The sequence below is a fragment of the Neopelma chrysocephalum genome, unplaced genomic scaffold (genome assembly GCF_003984885.1).
Source record: "Neopelma chrysocephalum unplaced genomic scaffold, ASM398488v2 Primary Assembly neopelma1_87, whole genome shotgun sequence".
NCBI classification, from domain to species: Eukaryota; Metazoa; Chordata; class Aves; order Passeriformes; family Pipridae; genus Neopelma; species Neopelma chrysocephalum.
Genome location: NW_020897749.1, coordinates 3870739 through 3895192, shown reverse-complemented (window position 1 = coordinate 3895192; position 24454 = coordinate 3870739).

Here is a 24454-nt window from a genome sequence, read left to right as displayed (position 1 = left end):
CAGATCTTCTCTAGGTGCACAGAACTACAGATTACACTTTTAAATTTTAAAGGCCAGTTTTAAGACTTTATTTTGTCATCTGTTCTGAAACAGGCTTAATACAAGCTTGCATCCTTCCCTTTGGTATTGCTAGTATCAATACTCTCTGTAGATTCCTATCCCAAGTACCTTTTCTTTTTTTTACAAAATACAAAAATATAAGGTAAAAATAGGTGGTTTATCAGAATATTTCTGGTTTTGGTTTCTCAAATCATCCTCAAATGCAATATATACTTTCTAGATTCCCAGCTCTCATAGGATCCTGTTGATACTAGGATGGCCTGAATCAGCTGAAGCCAGTAATACACTGTGCTAGTGACTGGGTTTGATCAGCTGTGACTCCCTCAGAAGTCTACAAGCTTCTGGGTTTTCAAAAAGCCCAAGTTCTGTTAAATCCTAATAGGGTGCTGGTATTACATATGCTTGACATGGCTCAACCTGGCAAATACCTATCATTTCTATCCCAGCTCTATTTTTTCTCATTGAAAATAAAAATATTTCAGGGGGTTGTTTTGCTTTTGCTTTCTTTTTTTACACTCTGTCCCAAAGGTTTTATTTCCTAGTCAAGAAAACTATTGGCTTAAAGTCAACTTTTAAATAAAACATTTCTCACCTACCTGTCCAACAGAGACATCTTGTCTTTTGGGGGTAATAGATATGGAGAGAAATAGATGTAAATCATGTCACTTGCAAAGCAGTCCTAAGTTCTCAGAATATTCAGTTTTCTGGTTGAATTTCTAGGTTCCTCAAGTCTGATTAATATCTCCTTTGCTGTAATTTAGACCACTTTAATATAATTTTCAGATGATGATTGCTTCTTAAAACCTCAGAATTTTCAAATACCTTTTTTATCAAATCAAAGGCAAAGATTGTTTTGCAACAGGACATTTTCCCCCATCCATTACAATAGTCTGATGCATTTTCTTCAAATTCAATTGGAATTTACCATCAACCTCATCGTGAACAATTCAGCATATTCAGCTGAGGGTGGTAGTGATGAACGCTGTGTTCATCATTTTTACCTTTTCAGGCTCTGAGATCTCTGAAATTACTAGTTATAAGTTGATGGGAGTACCCTAATTTAAGAGAAAGGAAAGCCTGTGGAGGCTTAGGGACTCACCTGTCCTCTTTTCTCTCCCCAGCAATCAGTTCTGTTTCCTAATTAGATCAATTCTATCTACACAGTCTCTGTTATAGTTTTCACCCACTATTTCTGCCTATTCTGCAGTATCCCACTGTACTACTTGTATCCCTGCTTGTAGTGTGTACCCCTTCAAAGAGACCACCAGTTTTGTAGCTTCATCTGCTTTGGGTTACCACTGGAAAATGTGGTTTCATTCTTGCAGTTGCAGGACAACCCACCTCTCCTTCCTCATGAGCTGCAGCAGCAATTTCATCTGGGTACCCCTTGCCCTACACCTTCCCTAGACGTGGCACTGCAGGCCAGAGAAAGGAGAGGGAGAACAGCTGGGATACCTCTTGTGTCTTGGTAGTGAAAGGGATGAAGAAAAGCTGTATGGTTTTTAATGTCTCCTTCTGGGAAATTTGGCAGGTTGCTGATAGGATAGAAAGAGAGCTGCCCCCACTTATTAGGTGGCTGCCCATAACCCAAGAGCTGGAAAAGTGGGACAAACAGATAGTCATAGGTTTTTTTCCCAAGGTATTCTAGTTAGGCAAATATTTCTGGGAAATTGCTGTTTCCCACTGAAGCATCCTGGCTCTTACCCCACCATGATATTGAGTAATACTGCTGTAATATTTCTTTACCTAGTGCTTTCTTACTGAAGAAGTGCTGAATAAGGTCTTGGAAGCAAATTGCCTAATGTTGGCCAAACCTATAGAAGCCTTCCAAGCCCACAAAACTTTATGTGCAAATTGACAATCTTACATGCAGCCACCTTGACTTCAGAAGAAGCAAAGTCAAGCTTACATCTCTCTGATCACTGAATCTTAGATGCAGGTTATGCAGCAACCAGAGGAGAAGGAGAAACTGAATTTCCATGCATGGGCAGCCCAATCTCCAAGCTAATAAATGAGCAGCATATTTTTTTTTATCTGTTGACTGAAGTGAGAGATGGAAAGTGCGTGCCAAGTAGCAGCTATTATAGCATTGTGCACATGACATTGAAGTTCAGGGTCAGTTGTTTCTACTATAAACCCCATTTTTCAGGGTTTATAACTTGTCTGCCTTAAATTGTATCTAGCTGAAACTGGCATGCAACCTGTCAGAACAACTATAGGAGATATTTTCACATTTCTTTCATTATAAAGAAAAAAAATCCTTACGTCATTTAGCACATTTGCCTTTTAAATGCAGTTAAAATCTACTTAGTCACTACAGACACTTCAGGGGAATGGAAAGGTTCTGAGACATTGGGCAATACCAAAACTTTTGATGCAGTGTATCTTGGACCCTAGGAAAACTGCAGCTGTGAATTCAAATTTTGTAGCTCAAGCCAACTCTGCACTTGTTAAAGTGGTGTCAAGCTGTTTTCAGCCACACAGACAGATGAAAAAACATTTATCGCTGCTGGTTTTTTTCTCAGTTTATTTGTCTATGATGTGAAATCCAGTCAGTGATCCACCTGACTCAAGAAGCATAGTGATGCCTTTAGTGCTGAGATCAGTAGAACTTAGATCCCTGTGTTGCTGTGCCACAGGGAAAACAAGAAATGACTATATTCTTTTCACAGATCTGTGAGAATGGCAAAAGAAGAGCAACACATGGCAAAAGAATAGCAGGGGCCAAGGGAAATAAAGATTAAAAAAACAAAAAAAAAGGAAGAAACATAGTTTTCATTAAGTGTAGCATAAAAACTCACATAATTTATTCCAGAGCTCCATGAAGGAGAAAGGACACAAAGACTGCAATTATAATCACAGCTTCCAAGTACAGGCACTGCTGAGAGTGAATACCACTTCCTCTGCTCCTTCCTAATGGTTCTGCCCCAAACATCAACTCACTTAAGTGCATTTGAAATACTCTTCTGAGGCCTCTTGAAGCTGCCCCAGCCTCCCACACACACAGTACCCCTTCCATGTAAACAGATACGTTATGGAAACCAAGGTGAACGAGGACTGTCTCCTCACACCCATCTTTACACAGCCTCCACTTCTCTATGTGATGAATTAAGAAGGTGCTTACAACATCTGGGCTATCCAGCTGGAAGAAGTTTGTGAGGAATACAGTGATAAGGCACAGACAGGAGACTGAGGTTCTGCAGGAGTTTTGACTGTCACAGCACTGCATATCCTAGCATGTGGAAATTTGAAATTTACAGGTGGAACTCCAATTGCCTAAAGTCACCTGAATCTACAGCTCCCGTGAGAATGAGACACTATCAAGTGGAGTGGAAAAGGGACTCATTTCCCCGGGAGGGAAGGTTAGACTCTTGCTGGCTGATCTGTACAGAGAGCGTACCAGTCATTAAGCTTCCCCTCTAATCCAGTGCATACTTAACATATTTTCCAGCTCCAACAAAAAGCTTCATCCCAGACTGTGCGACAAAGCAAGTCTCTGAAAAAGCCCATGGAAAGGGACACAAGCCATATCTTATTTATATCAAGGATTTGACCCAAGATCTCTTGCCCTCAGAAAACTATTATAAGAAACAGACTTCGGAGTATTTAGAATTCAAACAGCTGCAGCATTTCCTACTGGAGATGGGTCATAATACACAATACACCTGTGTGTTAATTGAGCCCATGAGCAAACAGGTTAGCATGACTCCTTAACCTTGCAACTGAGATCCTCACCTGGGAGTTTAACTATTTATGTGGGATAACCGTGTCAGCAGCAAAGGTTGAGAGCGTATGACCTAGGATATGCTGTGACCAGAGGGTAAGAACTTGTTTCTGATAAGCCTGTGAATGACACTCTTGGTTTCATATGCTCAAAATTAAAATCCTTCTGATGAAACAAACATTCTGATTGTCCTGTTCCAGATAGTAATGTGACACCACATTGTTTTTCCTCCTTTTCATAACTCTAGTGCTTTGTTTTATTCACTTCTTTGAAAATTGCCTGGGGTTTAAAAGTTTCCTTTTTAGTCAGAGGAGATATGTTTTCAATACAGTGTTGGGTTTTTGTTCAGGTTTTGTTCTATTTTTTTGTTTGTTTTTAGTTGGCTTGCATTTGTTTTTTAGGTTTTTCTTCGGTTTTTTGTTTGTTTTCAGAGAGATGGGAAAAAAAGAAAGAGGAAAACTTATCAGTCCAGTTACCGATTTTATTCAACCAAACATACCTTAGAATATGTAGGAATATTTGCATACTTCCACTTAGAAGGTAAAATCTATTCTCCAGCTTCAGGCATCATGTAAGCTTTTTGCCTTGAAATTATAATTTGCCTTAGAATGATAATTGCAGTGACTGGGGTTAGGTTTCTGCTAAGCTTTAAGTGATTTCATTGGGATTTACTAGACTATCAGCTATTTGATTCTCTTACAAAGGATGATTGCAATTTCTGTCAGCACAGATACATTTTATTTTTATGAAAGAAACAAAAAAAAACTAAAAAAAAAAAGTTTTGAGGGAAAGAAAGAGATGGTAGTTGGCAATTATTATGTATGTGTGTATACTTGCATATAGGTACCTTATTTTAGGTAGAAGTATGATACAAAACAAACCTATAATCTTAGTTTATATAGCTGGACACGTGTCGTACTACAGAGCCCACTCAAGTTCCCTGGGGGAATCTAGACACACAATTAGAGGTAAACACAAAAAAAAATCCCCAAGGAAAAACATAATAATAAAAAAAGGATTTTTTATAATAAAGAACTATATTAAAAAAAAAAGGAAAGCTGAACATTGTATAATAAAAGCACAGAACCCAAGGCAAAAAAAGATGCAGTCAATCTTCCAAACAATCTTTATGAGAGTTAAGGGAGAGTTGGTGATTTCATGAGAGAGCTTGCAGAGTCTCATTATACAGCACCGTCTGGACAATCATGTCAGGGGCAAGGAGAGAATAGATACAAAGATTATCATTTGGCTTACCATAAATAGCTAATAAAGCAGAACTGGAGACTAGTTGTCACTGCTGGTTCAAGTGGGCCCAGTTTCTGGCAGCTGCTGACAATGGGCACCTGCCAATAACCCCAGGCAGAGCAGGGAGAGCTGTGTCTTCTCCTGGCTCTCCAAGCTGGAGAGGCTGTGATGTTAACCCACTGTGACATGCCAAGGAGGAACATCCCAAGATGTTGCTGAGACCTGCCAAGTTTCTCCCCGCATCTCCCTCATATGTATTTATGTCTCTCAGTAAACTGCAGCCTTAATCCACTTTTCAGGTTTGCATTGAAAGTCTTCGCTGCCTCCTCTGTAAGAAAGGATCCCAGTGAATCACAGTGAGTGTGAATCCAAGGAAAATTCCAGAGTTAGAACACTTAATAGAGAACTGCATTCTCTTCGTGTTAATTTTAATAAGTAGAACAACCATCTGAGCAGAATTTAACCAGTAACTTTTTCTTACAATCAAAAAAAAAAAACCCCAAACCAAGGGTAGCTGCAACAATGGCTTCACAATTCAAAGTTCTTGGTTTATAGCTGTGTGTGACACTGTAGTCATAAACAAAACACCCTCTGAGATGGGTGGCTGTGCCTGCCCTAGGAGTGCAGAAACAGATCCACTGAGTTTAACATTTAGTAGGCCTCAAGTCTGACACATTTTGTAATTGCAGGGGAAGTGGATCCTTGAGATAACTCTCTAAATTACTACTAGCCAACAAACTATAACTTCTGGACTCCAGGATTTTTAATCATAATAAAAAGTATACCAAGTGGACATGTATATTATTAATTTACAGGCATAACTAGATGGAAGATACAACATTCAGTTGCAATCTATTTATGGAGACAGGCAATTATATGAGACAAGGGAACTAATTTTGCAGAGTGAGATTTAGTGATTAGCCATGGTGTCTTCATTTTATCTCTAAGCCTATAAAATTCAGTGGTCTGAAATCTATTTAGGGTATTGAACACAGCATTCAGATACCTGTGGCATTATTTTGGGATCCAGTACCTGCAGCCATGAGCTATGGAAGTAATGTGTAATTGAGTAGCCTCATACAGAGCTGGTCTAAAAAGTAGGCTGAGAAAAAAAAAAACTATTAATATTCTTAGTTCATCACTTTCCCCTCTAAGGACAAGTTCAGAAAGTTATTCAGGCTGATTCCTGCCTAACTGGTTATCTATTCCACCCCATACAGATATTTTTCAGAAATGCTGTAGCATCCCAAGCCCATAAAACATAAGGTATGTGTAGCACAGATATACTGTAATTAAAGAGAGACTTGTGTTGATAAAAAGACAGTTGTTCCCACGTAAGTAAAGACTCTCTTCTCTACCAATTAAGAATCAGCAGAATATGGGCTTTAATAGTCCTCTTGGGGAACTTGTCTTTTGTATCTATGATAAATACATGATTATAAGGACAAATTATATGAGCGGCAATAATTTCCTAGTAATGTGATCATTAAAAGCCTTCACAATGGCAATGCATCAATATTAATTGGGGACAGATGATCATTTTACTGACATGCTCAAGTCATTATCCATATTTCAGTACTTCATGAATACCTGAATAGTCTTAATGACGTGATTTTTTAAAGATTCTTTCTTTAGTGGTCTTAGCATGATTGTTTATCTAAAAATTATGAAAAAAAGAAGAGAGAATGAATTAGAAGTAGTGCAGGTAGTTCTGAGCTGAAAGTAGGCAAGATTCAGCAAAATTTCAGTTTCTGTTCGAATGTGAACACAATTAATCACAATTACTGAGGAGAAAGAGCAGAATAAACCCTGCTTGCTGGGCCTGGGTCATGTTAAGTCCATGGTAAATGTTTGCTGACATGGAGGACACTGTAACTCACAGCTTTTGAGGGTAAATAATCTACCACAGCAACCTGTTGAACCATATTCCTTAATAATATTCATTGCCTTGCCTGTCTGCTTCAAAGACCATTTCTCATGGGGGAAATGAACACTGTTTGCATGTCCTTTTATTTATATCCTCTGTGACAGTGGACTGGCAAATAATTTTGTTACCTGCCATGGATAGGCTGTTGAAAAAGCCACAGTAACTTGCAGATATCATGTTTGCAAGAAGAATGATAAACCTGACGTGATAATATCCTGAAAGTTGAAGTGAAATGACAGAACATAACTGCAGATTATGTTTTGTGTATGAAAGGGTATTATAAATGCACTACGCCTGCTCCTGGGGATGTGAATGTCAAGTGTTAGTCAGTAAAGTATTTGATCCATTTCATAATATTATACCTCCTAATTTTATTTCCACTATAGACTTAAGTCATGGTTTGATACAAACCAAAGATTGTCCTGAGTCTGTGCATTTATTGAGAACTATAGAAGAAATATATAAATACAGTAACTAAGACTTATGAATAAACATATAAATTAGGTTTTGCACGAGGGTGACTGGATGTACTAATCACATTTATACACTCATTAGTAAGGCTTGAAGAGTTAGTTGTCACTGCATCTGTTTAATAAGACACCAGGTGTCATCATTGGGGCTGCTATCAGGAACATTTGTCTTGCCTAAGCAGAAGCTAGTACCCATGAAAAAGTAACTTTTGCAATGCAGACTGAACTGTGATCATGATGTCTATTTGTACCCTCCTTCCTGTAGCCATGACTGCCAAGGTGAGTTATCCTGACATAAAAATAACCAACAGAGCTTGCAAAAACATACCTACAAGCTCATGTGCATAATTACATGCATATCAACTTATAATATTAGGAAAAAACCCCTGCATTAATGTGCTGCTACAGTAAAGAAATTGAACATTCAACTGTAGAACAGGTGTAATGTGGCTGTTTCACTCTGAATTGCAAAACAATGTATCTTCAGAATGGGACATTTATATACTTAAAACAAGTATTATTTTAACATTAAGACTTTATAGTTAAATTTTAATTGTCATTCTTTACAGTTATAAATAAGTCCAGAATCCCTATCATAAAGCTAAAAGTATCTCTCTTATTGTGCTGTATTCACTATTATAGAGGACATCACAGAGTGACACTGTAGGATTGCACTTAAATTTATTGAAGTAACTTTTGGGGACCGCTTCTCCAACAGTATAAAAGAGAAAATCAGTTGAAATTAGCACTCTAATCTCAACTGATTTTTACTCTAACTTAAAACAGTGGGATTTTTGCTCTAACTTAAAGTCAAAGATTTTTTTTTTGTTTGTTTGTTTTGAGAGTAAATATTTTGGTGTTATTTTCAACCTTGATATAAAATGCAGGCAAATGGAAATCTATTTAATTTTCTCATCCTAAGTCTGGAATACCTTGATCAATATATTCCCCTACTTGATGAGCCTTGAATCTGCTGCTCTCATCAAAGTCTTTTAGTGGTCAGGCTGTTAGGCGTTGCAAAGTCCCACTCTTTATCTTTCCTTTTGATATTTGTTCCATTTTTTATAAAACATCTTTATAGGAAAAAAAATAAAAAACATTCATGTGTTTAGTCATAGGGACATTTCCTTGTGATTTAAATAGGTCAGATGAAGCAGAAAATTTCCTGGAGAGCCAGAGAGAGATATATGTCTCCAGAGTCTGTGATAAAGCCATTCATGTGGAAAGAGGAATTCTTGGTCCAACAGCAACAGCTGCACAGTCTATTTAATCTACCTCTTTTAACTTATTCTCTCACAGCTTCAGTAGGACTTTGAACATGTGAATTATCTAGTTTTGAAAATTATGCTCTTTTTGTACGTCAGAAACATAGTAATTGCTGTTGTATACAGTGCACTAACTGGATAATCACTTCTGGTCAAAATGTGTAAATGGTATATCAGAGGTCTAAACTGATGTTCTTTAGAGTAATGGAACTATTGTATTGAAAAAGAACGTGTGATTTCTCCACTATTAGAAAACTATTATATTGGGTATTTACTATGGAATAATATCTCTGCTTGTTCTTATTAATTTAATTAAGAAGATGCCAGGAGCTACAGTAGTATGAATGAAGCCTGATATTATGCATTCAGGATGCAATTATATTAAACCATTCAATTAATTACACTTATGCTCTGAAGAAAGAACAAAAAAGCCAGATAGAAAAGACTTGCTCCAAGAGCTTAATACATCTATAACATAATTTGGTGTAAAACTAGAGCTTCAATGTAAGTGCTTATGGTACATTTAGCAAGATAGCAAAAGTTCTTAATTAATCACTTGCTCAGTTATTATCAGGTGCTATTAGTAAAGAGTCTTTCAGATGTACTAAAACACAACATTCAGCTTTGCCACCTGATATTTTGCTTGTGGAAGCAGAGGACATGAATTGAAGTCTTGATTTTTCTCTGCAAAAAATACAAGTGAGAATGTGGATAAAATAATTTTTGAAAGTAATGAAACCCTTGCTTGATTTAATTGTCAGACTGGAAACTGTAAGTATGACATCAAGTTTCTCATTCTTTATTCTGCAATTTCCATTACATAAATGTAGCTTCTTTCTCAGGAAATCAATAATAGACTAACTTTCCTGGGCTAAACTGTGTATCTCTAGGTCATGCTATCCTCTCCTTCCCTCTCTTATGTTCATTTGGTGGCAGGAGATATGCACTCATCATCCTAGAGACTTCTCAGTATTGGGAGCTCACAGGTTGTGTCTGTTAATGGCTAAACCAGAGAACTTTGTAGGCAATCAATTGTCAACTCTATTGTTGTTTTGCCAAAGAAAAAAATTAAGGGAAAGCAAGTACGATCAAACTAAACATAATTCAAATATTTATAATCACGTGGTATTGTTTCCAGAGCTGGTCATGACTTGTTCAAATTTCTCAGCATCTATTCCAACAATTAGATTCTCGTTTGGGTGAAACTTGGAGAAAGTGAAGCTTTTTAGATTTCTTGTCATACTCTGATCCAACACATTAACAACCCCCAGACCTTACTAGAAAAAATCAGGTTTTATTAATTTTTTATTGCAAGAAGTAAAATAGTTTTGCAGCGTCTTGGATATGATTTTTTCCTAACTAAAACTACCACCCAACACCATTAGTATAGTGTCTGTAACTTATATACTTTTTCCAGCTTTTACATCTGTGTGAGCACAAACAATTCATAAATAAAGCATCCTAAGGGATGCAAAAGGGTGTTTCTTCTGTAGGAGTTCTTATAGGGAGCACACATGCTGCTTGTTCCTAGGATTATTTGAAAACTGCATGTGTCCTCCTCTCAATCTGAGTATGAAACACTGTCAGAAAAAGAGCTCTTCCACCGTGGATGTCTCTATGGGATACAGGCAGAGATAACTAGTTGCTTGTAGCAGGAATAGCTACCTCCTGTGTCAATCAGAAAGTAATTATATTCAATGCTGTTGAACTCAGTTTCTCCCAGGATACTGCCTGGTATTGTGCACACATCACTTGTTAAAAAAGATAAGCTCACATGGAGTGTGGTGTCAGTGGTTTGATCTTGAATATCTAGAACATCTTGAATGTCATTGCTATGAGCTGAAAGCAGTGAGAATTGGTTAATGTTGGAGGGGCTTGGATATTTCCTTCACTCCACAGTTCATGGGATTAACTCCAGCTGCAGAGCCACCCTGCTCAGCTTTGAGGAAATCTCTTGCGGGAACATACTCTTAATTTCAGGCAGTTAAATCAACTCCAAATCACACAGTGCAATCTAGATGCTGTCCTGACTTGTCCTTATGGCTTCATTCCCTTTTTAATCTTCTCTCCTCTCTGGTCTTGGCTACGCAGGAGTCCCCCAGTTTTCTAGTCTGACAGAGTGACAGAAAACATGTGTTTGGAACACTGCCAGAGAATTCCACTGTTAAATTCCTGAGAAAGGAGTATTCATCTAGCTTACTGCTTACGTCTGTTCTGAAAGATGGCTTGGACTCTCTGTTTCAATTTCTCCTTGAATAAAATGGAAATGATGAGCAATTTCCCAGAAAGAGTGAAGGTTGCAAGAATATCCTTCTTACAGATTCTAGACTTTATACTGCAGCAATTATTTAGGGTTTTTTGCCCTGAGTGGTGATCTTACCACTAATGAGATCTGGTCTCATTAGTCACACTATTTTTTTAATTATTCAAGTAAAGCTTTATGAAGATAAGATTCAAAACAGTGGTTTATTTACTAATTTAAACTAAGGTGAAAGGTGATAAAGAGAGTTTCCTATTGTATAAGCAGCATGAAAAAAAATCTCTGTTATCCTCAGAATCATAGGTATATCTAACTTCATCATAGCTGCAAATCACTTTAAATGGCACAGAAACTGGGAACACAGATAGGATGCTCTCAGACTTTCTAAACTATAACCAGTCAGTTGACAAAACTAGTCACTACCCCAACTTTTTGAGCAATGTGATGAATATTTATCGAAATTTTAATTATATTTCAACACTTTAAATACACAATCTAGGGCCTTATATCATTAGTTTCTTTAAAAACATACATATTGATAAAAAAATTCGGTTCTGCACTATGGCCGCACTTTCATTCTTAGAATTATCTTCTGCTTTGCTACTGTTGTTCTAAATACTTTGATTTTTTTTTTTGCATAAGTTATGCCTTCACTGTCCCGAAACACTGATTATGTACACTACACTTCAAAGCTTAGAAGCACAAGGTCTGTTTGAGGCTGCATGTGCTTGTCTTCATGTAACCAGTTCGGTAGACTGATTGCCAAAAAAAGCATTCACACACACATATATATATGCACTTATACCCATACACACAAATATATGTATAAAATAACTGTACTCTTATACATACACATATCCAATTAAGAGAGTTGGCCTATCTAAAAAAAGTGCCATTCACAGGGCATATATTCTGTCTCATCAACTAAGCAGAAGACTTTTGAGTTGTTGGATTTTTTTTATTTTATTTTATTTGCCACACTATACAATTTCTGAGTGACTGTGCTAGTGAAGATTAGGGTCTTTCAATGCTGTTATTGGAAACTTCTGTTCATCACTATTAATATCTATAAAGATGAATGTGCTTCCGTCAATAATCACCCTAGGACATATTTCTTTTGTTTTCACCTACAGAACATCTGACCTCTACTGTGGAACAGTCTTTTTATTAACATTTTAGTTGGTCTGGACAGTACTTCTGCTCCCTCATTTGGATGTCTTTTCTTGAGTTCTCCATAGAGGCTTTGATCACTGGCAAAACTGCTTTTTCATGACCTCATTTAATATGCAGAATAAGCTTCACTACCAGGTGCCATGGTTTTCCTTCACTGAGATTTCCCTAAGGACATCCTGGCCTTTGTGTATATCTCCTTGTGACTCTTTTTTTCTTCAGAATATAAGCAGTGATGAAACTCCTAAATCTGCATTTGGAAATGCTCTTTCTGTGTTTTTTTTCTTTCTTTCTTCTATTTTTCAGTGAGACCCAGGCCAGCCCCTTTCCTGTATCTGCACATATTTGAAATGAGGTTTCACTTGTCTTCCACAGCTCTATTCTGAACCCCGGGGCTTCTGAAAACAATTTTCTTCCACTCAAATTTTGCTTCTCACTTTTTATTCTGGGTCTTTTAAATGCATACATCTAAAAGAAAAACTGTTCTTGTACTGCATTGTGTGCTGTCTCTTTTTCTCTTGGACCTATTGCACACTATTATAGTTATATGGGGAGATATATTATATTTTATTCTGTGTGGCCAAAGATTTCTGAAGCAAATTTCAATCTTCAAAGTTATAATTGGACTTTTGTCTCTCTAGTCTGTCAGAACATGGAGTACAGCACTAGCACCACAGAGGACTACATGGTTGTGTGAAGCTACTTGCTCAGTTCTCCAAAATCAAAAAGCCACAGTTACACTACCAAGCAAGGCTGAACTGCTGGGGTTCAGAACACAAGGAAACTGGTGGTATCTCAGGCATCTGTGTTGTTTGTGCCCATTCCTCCAGTCAGGTATACTTAAATAATAATTGGTAATGTTCTATTCTCTCTCATAAGATAGAAAATGTATGTCCTGAAATATTTATCCTTCTATCTGAGGTACTAAGCAAAAGTGTTTTCATGCACTTAGTCTGCTACTGAAAATACTATTTCTAGCAATGTAATCCACAGCTGATTTATGGATTTTTTACTTGTCTCCCACCACCACACTGGCCCCCAAAAGACTTAATTATATAAGATAGGAAGTGAAATGTTGGAAAATTAAATGAAGGAATTGCTTTTATGCGTTAATTCATTTTGAACAAGCAAGTCTGATAGTGCCAGTTATATTAAATCTGTTGGTTCCATCTGTTTCAATTTAGTAGACCCCTGTCTGCACAGTTGTAGCTTCATTAATAAATGAATTATATTCAGTAAGTTTTCATTCCAAAAGAAAATAGATTGAAGCATTTGTACTCTATCCTAAAAATACTCTTACATACACAAAGGGAATAAATGTCTCCCTCTAAAATAACTATTGTTATGCAAAAAATTGGTGTTATAGAGGTAGAATGTTACGTGAACAAAGTCACCCTGCTGACCTACCTAATCTAGGGAATCTCGAGGAAATGTTAAGTGCATTTTACAAGGTAAAGTCTTGGTGGTTTTAGGATAAGACAGACAAAGAAACTGTAATGTAACAATTTATAGGCCATATAACACAAAGTGAACTTCCCCGGAGACTTGTATATGCATTGGCACCACAGAGTTTGCAGGATGCAGCCAGATCCTCAGCGAAGTAAGACCCCACTGATAGCTGTCCAGGTCAAGCTTTGTTCCATGAAAGGGTGCTCTCTGTTAGCCCTACAAAAAAAGTGCAGATCTCACAGCATGAAGAGCTTGAGTCTCAGTGATCTTCAGCATTTTTAGGGCATTCAGAATTTTTCTGGGGGCAGAAAGAAAACAGCAAGTACCCCAGTAACACTTCAGTGCAGAGCAATCCTTAGGCTACATCCCATAAGGTTTGCACGGTGACCATCAGGCTTTCTGGGGAGCGGGCTGTGGGTCTCCAGAGCCGAGTTCCTGCAAGGCTGCAGTTTGAAGCAAGACAGCTTTGTGAGCTCTGTTGCAATCTCTGCACTCCGGGTAGCTCGGTCCCGGGGGAGCCGTGTAATACCAGCGAGTTACATGTTTGCACATTTTTGAAGGTCACTCCCAGGGACTCTCTGTCATAAGCAGGATGCTAACGCTTTTCATTATACACCCTTCAGGTTCAGCACATGTCAGGGAAAGAGCTGCCTTGTACTTGTGAACACCCCTGCCTGCAGGTGCAAGAGATTTCTAAGAGGAATAGCAAACACAGGACAAAATGTGTTCTTATCTAGTGCAGTTTCACCAGCAGGGCATAACACTGAGCTGGGAAAATAAGGGCGGGCTGGTTCCCCACCACAGCAGTGAGAAGGAGAACAGCATGGAAAAAAACCCAACATTGAGCTGGTTCCTAGAAAATATTATCCATTTTATAGCTCATAATCTTTCAAATAGAAAAGGTCTTCCTAGATAATAGCTCTGTTGAGTTTTTCTTTTCTTTCTTTGTGATGCTACATCTTCCAGATTATCCCTTATTTTAGCTGTTTGTTTCTTCCTTTGTAAATTAGTCTATGTTATTCCATTAAGGTTCAGAAAACCAAACAAATAAAAATCACACAGCGAGAGATTAGACCTAATATTTAGGTGCTGAAAAAGAATGAGTCCATTTCTTTAAAGCAGGCTTTATTTCTTTTTAATTTTTTTTCCCCCAAAAGCTCCCTCTATTACTATCTCCTGCTTACAAGGAATTCCTGAGGCTATGGAAAGTTAATCTCATGTTAGGAAGAGGTAGGTGAATATGCATAAATCCTGTTTCCATTTCATAAAAAGAATCATGGAAGGCTCTGGGTCTTCAGTAGTTCTACACCCTCATCTTCTCACTACTCACTGTGCCCCCTAGGTCTTAACATGCACAAATGTGTAGGGGTAGAGAATCTCATCAATCAGAGGGATCTTCTGCACAGACAAACTGTCCTGTGCTGTCCACAATCCACAGATCCACTGTAAATCTTCAGTGGTCAGGAACATCTATAGGCGTGGAAGAAAAGGTAGGTGAGGGGTTCAGGATCACTGAGAGATGAAGATTTTTTGCTCAGATGGTTAGAGCACAGTGCTGATAGCACCAAGGTTGTGGGTTTGATCCCAGTACAGGCCATTCACTTAACAGCTGGACTTGATGATCCTTGGGGGTCCCTCCCAACTGAGAATATTCTGTGAAAACTGTAAAGGTCAAAGAATAAATGTGTATGCCAATCGGTCGAGAGAGGGGTTTGTCCCGCTCTGCTCTGTGCTGGTGTGTCCTCACCTTGAATATTGTGTGCAGTTTTGGTCACCACAATATAAGAAATACATTAAGTCATTAGAGAGTGTCCAAAGGAGGGCAATGAAGATGGTGAAGGGCCTTGAGGAGCGACTGAGGGCACTTGTTGTGTTCAACCTGGAGAAGAGGAGACTGAGGGGAGACCTCGTTGCAGTTACAACTTCCTTGTGAGGGGAAGAGGAGAGACAGGCACTGTGCTCTGTGGGGACCAGTGACAGGAGCCAAGGGAATGGCCTGAAGTTGTGTCAGGGGAGGTTTAGGTTGGATGTTAGAAGGCGGCTCTTCACCCAGAGTGTGGTTGGGCACTGGAACAGGCTCCCCAGGGAAGTGGTCACAGCACCAAGCCTGACAGAGTTCAAGAAATGTTTGGATGGCACTCTCAGGAACATGGTGACTCTTGGGGATGGTTCTGTACAGGGCCAGGAATTGTACTTGGTGATTCTTATGGGTCCCTTCCAACTCTGCATATTCTGTGATTCTGTGATTCTGTGGCATATATTTAAATTGACATTCTTTTGCACATTTAGACAAAGGATGAATTTGAACCTGAAAGAGAATCTTTTTTTCTTTTTTTGTGTCATTTTACTTTTCCTTGTTCTGACCAGTGAAAGAAACTGATTCTACATCAGCCTAAAAAAATAATCAGATAAAATGTGAAAGGAGGTCATCATCTTTGCAAACTAAAATTAAGCTGTCACAATCAAAACTAAAACTGATGTGATATCTCTGGAAGACGACTGATGAATTTTTCAAGCCTGTAGTGGCAAATCAAGCCAGCAGTACAATAGTCTGCACCAGGTATCAACTGAATGAGTAGTGCCTCATTCTTTTTTATTGTTTTTTCTCAAAAGATGTTCTAACCTGTTCTAAAGACTTGTTCTAACTGTGTAATATTTTCACAGTTGGACTATCAAGGAGAGCTGTGTAATACCAGAGCATCTCACTGCTCTAATTCACATTCCACTCCCACCTGTGGTGTGTACATGTCCCTATCTTCATAACCATGAGGGAGGATTTGACCAGAAGATGGTCAAAGGCTCCCTGAAACCTAAAATATTCTAGAGTTCTATAGAATTCTGGAGAAATTCTGCAAAATAGTCTCAATTCGCCCTCCTGGATTCATCCATTCATACTGGAAGGAAAGTAACTAAAGTAATTCTGCTTTGCACCCATGAAATCCTAGCTAGGTGAGGGGGTAAGCTATGAAAATCAAGGTGGTACAATCAACATGGCTATTTGGAGTTTAGTACCATTCTCACAACAATATAGCTTAGCCTGTGTTTTCTCCAAATTTCATTTTTTCTCTTTATCTGGACTTTCAATCTGTAGTAATGATGCAGTGCTGTTATTGCTACCAAAGATGGGGAAGGGTATATGATGAAACTTTCATTTTCTGCAAAATCTTTGGGATATTTTTATAAAGCAAATCAGTGGAAAATCCACTCCAGAAATGCTTCGATTCTTGGGATATTATACCAAAAGGCATGGAAAAAAAACAGCAACAAAATCCTGCAATAATCCTGTAGAAATATGAGATAATACTTTACTGATGTGCAAATTTTCATGTAACTGGCTCCCTTTGGCTTTTCCATATCATGTAAGGATATGAATGTATTTCAGTTAATCCAAATCCCATTTCTATTTCTTCCAGTTTTAATTTAGGCAGCTTCAGAGACACTTTTCCTTACTAGCCCTCATGTATATCGTAGTGTTGCTGTCATATATATGTTTTTATCCACTGACAGGTATAATATAATGTGTCAGAAATGTACTTATATATTTCTTGTCCATTAACGGTAGATAATGACAACAGACAAGTGTCATTAATTAATAAAAGTCAAAGCAGGCCCCTTATAGATCTGTGTTAGAACATTTACTTGGAAACAAGTATATTTTTTCAGAGCTCCACATAATAATTTTGATGTAGGATTTTCTGCTCTTGTTCAATTGATATGGTTCCAAGAGGGAACATTGACTGTAGCAGTGTATGAGGCCATCAGAAAGCAGTTGATAATGAGCTCTGGCAGAGTGAAGATGGAATTTTTGCTTTAAGGTGTGCTATTAAGGTGTGTGAAATTACAAGTTCTGGGATAATGTGTGACAAATGATGAAGAAAGACTTTTAGCTTTGAATCACCTGCTGGTCTTTGAAAAATACACGTTTAAATGGTAGCAATGTTTAAAAATAGATATTGTGTTAAAAAAAATTAGAGAACTAGGAAAATACAGTTTATTCTGCAACACTGAATAGTTTAGGCAATGTTCTACTAGTGTATCCTCCAGGTGTGAAGGATGTATGATGCTCTTTATCCTGAGGAGCTGAGTTTATTATTACTGACACTGCATGCATTTTTCACATTTTTATCTACATCACATGGAAGAAGTGAGATATGTGTAGTACAGATAAGGCAGATCAGTGAGACAAAAACATTACACGCTTAAAAAAACCCCAAACATTTGTTATAGCCCTTTGCAGCTACATACAGATGTAACTGAGTGAATAATAGCTATGCTAAAAGGGGAAACAACTGAAATAAATTATTTAAATACCTGTCTCTTTCAAAAGTAACAGTCCAAAAAGGGAGGTTTAGCAACCTGTCAGTACCTAGAGGATTAGGTATGTGTAAGCAGTGATTAAGAATACTGACAAGACACAACTGTGTGGCATTGAAAAGTCAAAAATGTAATTACCAAAAAAAAAAAAAGCCCAAACAACACCTCCATAGGAAATCAATTTTAAAAAGAGACATCAGTTCTGAGGGAAGTTGAAAAGACTACACTAGCACAGAGAGTGATTTTATGTATAAAGTCTTTGTGAAGGCACAATTTTAAGAAAGGAACTGAGCGACAGAAGACCAATAAAAACTGTTCTGGGAGACCACAGGTCAAGGATACAGCTACAGGTAATGTTGTTGTCTTAATTGTGATGTTTAACAATGCTACTAGCAAGGGTATTTCTGACACAGGATTAGTGACACTGCGACATTGAAACAGCTTTTTGGTGCAGGAGGTACTGAATGTGATAGTGAATTCACACAGCTCATGCAAGAAAGTTAATAGAATTATTGGCACTGTGTCTGAAGGGAAATAAAAGGATGCGAGTGAGCTCAAAATGGCCTGGGATTGATTCTAATATTGATTCATAGTAAAGGAATTCACATGAGTGATGCGAATGCTTTAGAAATATTTGGTTCTTGATATATCTGCTATAAAGTTATGCTATAAATGAAGCGCATGTTAAAAGAAAAAAGGTGTAAGGGCACAAATAGAAAAGAAGACAGTACACTGCTAAATATAACACATATGTACTCACTTGTTAGGAACAGGAAAAGGGAAAACTGGAATACTGTGAAGGCAGATGATTGTTACATATGCATTGGGGTTAGAGCGGTAGGACATGACTCTTGGGATGCATTTGTCTTGGCGAAAACATAGAATAGGACCATGCTAATTTAATTTCTGTTTAGTTTCTTTTTAAAAAAACTGGTGGTCATAGATGCTAAGCAGTAGTGCTGTGTAACATCATATCACAGGTATTGAATGAATATTTTCTGGACAGAGTAATGATTGTGATGATAGAAAGACCATGTGAGAGGTTTGCAGTGGATTTTAATTACCTTTACCAAGGCTATATGAGTAACAGGTAAGTGTTTCCTCTGGGACCAGATTATAGATCCCACCAAACAAGTTGTGATTCCCTGTCAATGGAGAAAATCTACCAGTTTGTACAAATGACATGAACAGCTATTGTGAAAGGAAGCACAAGAAGACACATGAGATTGGACCTAGGGCATTCCTTTGAGATGCTTCACATGCTTAACTGTTAGTCCTACTCCAGCAAATCTTTAAATGTTTAATGGAAAAGCACCTTGAATCTGTTAGGGCACATCAGTCAAGGTTCAGCTTCATAGTGGAACGTTGACAAAGAGCTTCAAGGCAGGAGTTGGTTTCCTAGGAATAGTTGAAAAAGTCCCACATCTGGCTATGCCTACCTGTATTGATATAACAATGTTAATAGTTTGATCTAAGTTTTTTTGGAGGGGAGGGGTACATTTGGCAAAATTCAACTCTCAGAATATTTCCTCTCTCTTTGTTTCAACCATATCACAGTAGAGGGAAGATAAGGTTGGGTCTGGAGCAGAAATGTTATTAGCAGAGGATGGTGATGTGGTAAATAAAGATTTCCTCTTATCTACCTACATGTTGTCAGTCTCTGCAGTAGCTGGTGCACAGCTCCTCAGGGCTCTTGCTCAGAGCTCCCATGGGATATGAGGGACACCCACAGTAGAGGAGAAGCAACATCATGTACAAAACAGACCTACAAAGGCAACGCAGACCTGTGCTATGAAGGCATCCATAACCATGACTGGTAATGTCAGCAGCATACCTTTGGGAAAATACCTTTGCTGTGGATTTTCATGTAGTGCAAAGGAAAAAAAAAACAACAGAAAGATGTCATCTGTTATTAATTTGGCATTGTTGGCTTTGCAAGGAGTTGTTTGGTTTTTTTTCATGACTGCTACTTTTAAAAACATCTTGTATGTGTCAAAAAAAAGATGACATAGTATTTTCTTTGCTTAAAAATTTCATTACTGCATCTTTTTCAACCTGGTCTTTCAAAGAAAGAACACGCAAAAAAAAAACCCCAAACATGAGGAGAAAGAAGAAGTGAAGAGAAAAATGTAATTGATCTATTTCTTTTCTCTTATTGATCATTTCTTTAATCTTCTCTCAGAGTGACTAGCTCACATGACTTAAGAACTTCATTGAGGCTGACGTCTCCAGCACCAGATGTCAGCTTCAGAGAAAGGGCACATCATCAGGCTTTGCTTATAGGAAATAAATTTTAAAAAATAATGCGGTCTGGACTAGAAATAATATCTCTTCCTCTCTAGAGCTAGGCAGCTAGCAGTGAAATGATGGTGACGAATAAACAAGAAAATGTGCGCTGTCTATCCCACTGGAATGCCATGAAATTGCATTAGCTTCCTTTCAGAGTGTTTGTCCCTCTGTGTGTGTGTGTAAGCAGTAAGCATGTGGATGATTGTAATACAGACACTGAACAAGCACATGCAAACATAATAACATCTTTGAGGTGCTCATAATGAAACTTCCCGGCTTACTTAGACATGATAATAAAAGAAGCATCATTTATTAGGGTTTGGTCCTCAGTATTTCAGAACCACTGAAGGTCTTTTTAAGAGACTGGAATTATTCAAATAAGAGTACCAGAAACTTCAATTAGCAGCATTTCTGACAAACCAGCTGTGAATTCCTTAGGCTTTTACTGGACAAAAGAAAATATGAGTGAAAATCATCTTTAAATTGCTAAAATATGATCTTATTTTCCTTGCATTGCTCCCCTGACCTGTTGAGACTCTTACTCTGATTCAGGGCTTTGCTCAGTTGGCCCTGCTGTCTCTTATGCTTTTGACAAGGAGTCTGGGCTGTTTTATAGAGGCTCATGGGTCAGCAACAGCACAAAGGCACTGTGGAGTGTCATAGCCTGCAATGGTGATGAGACAACCAGCCAGCAGCCAGCTTATGCACTGGCATTCAGGAAGGTTTCATATGACATCCTGTGTCCCTCGTTTCTTCCAAAATGATCCCAATTTTGTGTAAAAGAAAATGTCCCTCTGCTGCGTGGAGAGGTCCCTAGGTTGGTTACACATTCAAAATTTGCACAGCTATTCCTCTCAAATGCACCAGATGTCAAAGTGACGTGAACACTGCCAGCAACATGAGATGATCTGGGTTACTGGGGTTTTATGACAGAATGGTAAGTGATAAATTAGTTAGCAGTGATACAGTGCAAGTGGTAATGGGTATAATTGGGCTTCAAAAATGACATCTTTTTTAAATGAATGGGTAAAGTTCATTATTTTCATGCTGCTATTGATGTGACCTCTAAAGGACATGGTGCATCATTTATGTGAATAAAGAAATAATTACTTTAAAAGAACTAATGAATATACAGGACAGGTTTTTTTTTTAATTACAAAGGTTTGGGTTTTACTTTTTATATCTAGGAAAATCTTAAATAAATATAGATCAGATAAATATAAATCTAGGCTTCATGGCTAATAATGACATAACTTTCCATAGACTTCAATGGAGTCAAAGATTTTATGAGCTAAGGAGCTAAATTCCTGATTTCTCTATTTTCCCCATCTTATATTTTTATTTTCTTTGATATGTCTTCTCTTTATGAACAGAAGCCTTAGACAGATAGGTAGTCCATTCTACAGGTCCATATTTATGCAGATACTCCTTGCTTTATGGCACTTGTTCATTCCCAAGCAGCAGTATAACTAAGGACTCCTACTGAAATCAAAATCTGTGGCTGTTATGCGTGGTTTACCACTGCCAATAATGAGAAAATACGACTTGCTTAATTAAACAACCATAAATTAGAAGTGATGATTTACTGAGGATAATTGTTCTTTATTAAAAAATGTAGCTTGATGTGTGTTGTTCTTTTCATGCAACATCAACTTCTTTTTAAGTAGTCAGCCTTACACTTGCGTGGTTAGTGTTCATGGAGTGCTTGCTGTAAGGCTGAAAACAAATGGTGATTAAAAACAGTGTCCGTTATGTTTTTGAAGGAGCTAATGGCCCCCTTTGGAGTTGCTAATTGGCAAGTTCTGCAACTCCAGCCTTTTGAGGTATGGTTGCCATGGAAAAATTGCTTTGAAGTTGGCAGTTGTGAATATTTGACCACAATTTTTCCTAGTTTGGAGACTGGATGAAAAGCACTGTCATCTCTCCCACAGGGCAAAGATAGCTGGAGAAACTGTGCAAAATGATTACCCATCAGAGTGGGCAGAACTGTGGCAGATGATGACAAACAAGGTTTTCCCAATGGATTTAGTTTCTCTGTCTGTTGTGTGTTCGTTTGGAACTTTTCCTGTTTCTGTTTTGATTGGTTTTGGGTGGTTTTTTTTGTCAGCTCTTTATCTGATTAGAAGATTTGTGGATGAACAAAGATTAATAATTCCTGTTTTACCCGAGCATTTGTAAAGGAAATGCAGTGTCCATCACTGAGAGGTAAGTTGATGTTCCTGCAGTGCAGGATAAAATTGCATACAAAACAACCTGCTGAAAAGCTATTTTGAGAATTAGATCTTCTATACTGGAAAAAATGCAGACCAGTTGTTTCAGCATGACTGTGAGGTACTTTGTAAAATGTTTGTATTATACCACAACATCAAGGAAAGCAATACATGGCTTACCCCCTCTCTCGTGTCACAATTTGTGATGTTCTCCAGTGACTCATTAGCTACCCTACTGTCTCCCTGTCAGATTTAAAGTAAGCTTTTTTTAAAATCAGTTTCTGAGTTTGCACAAAATTTAAACTGACAGTCTTTGACTTTAACCTATAGATGCTCTGAATGCAATAAAACCAGAGAAATTGATGTTATACGTGAAAAAGCAGCCCATTCTTGTTTTTCCAACTTCTTAGTTTTTCACTGTTACTCTCATAAAACTATGAAGGGCATGTGGATATCACTGGACACTGGCCAGTTACCCTCAAATATCTTTGCTGTTATGCCTCAGCTATATACTTCAGTTCCCTTTAAACAAAGACTACTCGTCATGTTAAACTGTGTGTTTGTACAGGTACTGGGTACAAAATAAACCTATCCTGTGTTTTGATTTAATTTGGAGAAGCTGTTTCAAGAGGGATGAATAGTTTACTATCTGGAGGGACATTTACCTATAGATCCTAAAAAAGGGTTTTTCATGGTACACTGACAGGACGATTATGATCCTTGTACATGTAGAAGATGAATTTTGAAGACATCTTTACCTTATAATAGTCCCTAAAATACTAAAAGTTAAAGAAGGATAAAAAAATAAACGTGGTTGGATGACATAAATACAATGTGATGATACAGAGGAAGAACAAGTTGGTTCAGTTATGTAATCTGATTTGAGGCAAGTTAGACTTTCCTATTGCCTCTTGGAAAAAAGAGAGTTTTTTAGGCTAGGAGGATTACGCTTATAATTTGAAGATAGAAGTAATAAAACTGTGTTAATAAACAGTGAAATTTTTATGTAAAGTTTAAAAGGTGTCTATTCTTTTCTTGTTTGACATATACAAAGTTTACTTCCAGGAAGAAAAGCGGAGTCTTTTTGATATCCAAAGGAAGTATCAAAATCACTAAAACAGAGCATGTATTTTAAGCATATACTGGGATTTTGATATCTAAAGAAAAACATTTGCATCTGTCTCATAGATTTCTTTGTCTTAATTAGCCACAGTGTACTATGGTTTAAGATATTGCAATCCATTTTATTTACTTTTTAAGGTGTAATTGTCCCCCAAATTGTTGCCTTGTATATTAAATAATTATTTTATTTTTTTTTCTTCTAAGTTGTGACAGTAATCCTTAGGTGACTTTGTGGCTATTGAATACCAGAGATTAAAGTCAGGCCTTCCCTGATGTCCAATTGTGTTCTACTGGTTGAGTGGTTGTATTCATTATACAGGTTCAGAAATATTAGCATATTTGTATTCTGTCACAGGAGAGATTTGTCTAGAGCACCTACAATTCAAATAATTCTATAAAGAAGAAGAAGTCAATGTGTTTTATTACTGTTGTAATGATCTGAAATTGAAACTGAGATGGTCAGGAATGCCAGAGACCCGTGTGACATGTTGGAGCAATGAAGAACAGTGTGGGCACACCTACTTCAGAAGGTAGATGAAAATGGAATAGATGAAAATTAACATGAGGTGATATATTGCATACAGTACACAGGAAAAAATGAGATGATGTGATCAAACTAGAGACAGGTCTTAAAGCTACTGAAGCCAAGGTGAAGTCATCTTCTCTGTAGGGCGGCAAACCATGACAGTGACTGAAAGGAGAAAGGTTGAAACTCCTTGTATTTATAAGCCCAGAATTCTCTTGGTCATGCTTCACATTACATTCTTTGGCATAGGAAATGCCAAAAACCCCCCTACTTTGGCAGAGTAGGCGTGAAATGCTACTAATTTTTGTGTTTAAGAAAGGGTAAAAGATTGCCGATGTTGATGATAAAAGTAATATGAGCCAGAGAAAAAATGATATTGCTCCACAGGAAGCAGCTTCAGAAGAAGAACTCACCCTGTATTTC